The following is a 2249-nucleotide window of genomic DNA, read 5'->3' as shown; positions in this document are numbered from 1 at the left end:
GGGCCCGGCCGCCAGCTTGGAGCCGCCCTGCTCTGCCGCCCCATCTCCTGGGGAAGCGGAGGGAGAGGCGGCTGCAGGCTCCGCGAGCCCCTCTGCCCCGGCCCCTCTGCCCTGGCGGTCCCGCTCCTCCCGGGATAATCAGAGACAGCGACCGCATCACCCTCCCCTCAGCTGCCCCCCCAAACTGCCGAGCTAGGACGTTGCAGGGGGAGGACAGGGCAACGTGGGGTGTGATGTTGGTGGTGTCTGCTGAGCAGGTACCAGCAGGGAGAGCTCAGTTCAGTCTGGTATCTCCCTGCTGTGCACTGGGAGTGAGTGGGCATGATGATGAGCTCCAACAGGCACTGGGCAACTGGCAACAGAAAAAAGCTCAACAGCCTAAAGGCAGATGAAAATGGTCTGCTGTCTGTTAATAAAGTGTTGTAGACTGTTTCTGGATTTGGGGGAAGCTGGTTCTTCTCCACCCCTCTGCCACGTACAGGGTCCCTGGGCAGACAGGCACAGCTGTGGGAGGCAGCCTTGCTTTGCAGCCTTCACCCCCTGGGGCTAAAACTCCAGCAGCTTAGCAGCTCTGACAGAGATCTTTGTTAGGACATCCCTGACACAGAGCCCAAACGTGAACCCAAACAGCCAAAAGATTTACCATCACGGCTGGACATGCCAAGAAAAAGGTTCCTTTGGCCATGCTAGAAATGAGCTTCTCCTGACATCAGCAGTGGGCTTCTCAGGATACTCAGTACCATGCTAAACATCTGCCTTCCCTTCAACCTTGAGGTGGATCCATTCCGTGTTGCTCTAATGCCTCTGACAAGGGCTGCTCTAGCTGCCTCTTCCCCAGCAAAGCATCCTTTACCAGTACTGCCCAGCACCACCACTCTCCTACCTGTCCTCCACATCCACTTGGGCCAGCAACTGCCTTTCTGCTTCAATTTCCCAAGAAAAACAGTGGTAAAACCAATGAGCCCGTGTTTATAGCCTCTAATGCAAACAGTGCTGGTTGGTGGGCAAAGCAAATGACTTGCCTGCTACTGGCTTGGCTTACTCAGACTTTCTCACTTACAACTTTCTTCTGCCCCAGCCCCACCATCATGGTCCTTTCTCTCCTTGTCCCTCTGCCTTGTTGGTCTTCTGCCCCATCTGCACAGCACCCTCCTCTCAATTATGGCCCATTTAAAAAAAAAAAAAAAAGTTATACATATGTAAAGATAGAAGTAATCTTATTAATATCTTATTAATACCACTTAAGCTCCATCCCACCACATCCCCATTTGTCACTCAGTCAGAGCAACACACATTCAGGATCAGGAATGGCATTGCACCCATCTTTAATCAGGTAACAAGAGACAGTGCTGGAGGTGCCAGCTTCTCCCAGCACTTGTAGAAAACCAAGGAAAAGTAGCTGAGATTGTGGTAGGTCATGGTGAGCAGTATGGTAGGACAGCTCTTATCTCTACAGCAAGCCACGTCTGGTGGTATTTTGCAGAGCTGGCAGCTCACTCAGTGGTGAGACATGCCCTCGCCTCCTTTACATTGCTGCTTCCAGGGCTGCTGGGTTCCCGTGGAGCTGCTCCCTCCCCAGCTTTCAGCAACCAAGGCAATGGGAAAGAGGTGGGCAGGTTTCCAGCGCTAGCCAGTGTTACTTGGCAGCCAGAGAGCGCTAGGCAGGGCTATAGTAAAATAGCACAAACCCCATATTTGGTCTGTCTCCCCCCTCCCTTTTCCCTTCCCAGGCTGTTTTCAGTAGCCTGGGACAGCAGTGGCAGAGTTGGAGCTGCAGCGCTGCCAAGGGACACGTGAGAAAAGCTCTCACTTTCCTATGGAGACAAGCAACACTGATGTGAGAAACAACAGGAAAAAAAAAGAAATGCCAGACCATTAGATCCTAAAAAGGAGCCATGAGCAAAATCTGGGGTGGGCGGAGAACGCATCTCACGCACTACTAGGTCTGGAGAATTAGTCAGCATTATCCATAGCATAGGGATAGAAGCAGCCTGTTATCAGACAGCAGGTTTAAATCAAACAAAAGGAAATAGTTTTGCACACAAGGCACAATGAAATTACCTTGTCAAAGCTGAAAGTTAAATGAGTGCAAAAGAGGATGGGATGAATTCATAAAGAACTGGGGCATCCACAGCTATTAATTATGCAGATCCAGAAGCAATCACTTGATCACAAATTTCCTATGCCTTTGATTGCTAGAAGAGAAGGATCATGCCTGTTTCCTAAATGTCCATCTAAATTGTCACCCA

Source organism: Athene cunicularia (assembly GCF_003259725.1).
Source record: "Athene cunicularia isolate RWA chromosome 6 unlocalized genomic scaffold, athCun1 chr6_part1, whole genome shotgun sequence".
In the NCBI taxonomy this organism is placed as follows: domain Eukaryota; kingdom Metazoa; phylum Chordata; class Aves; order Strigiformes; family Strigidae; genus Athene; species Athene cunicularia.
Note: the sequence above shows the minus strand (reverse complement) of the source record.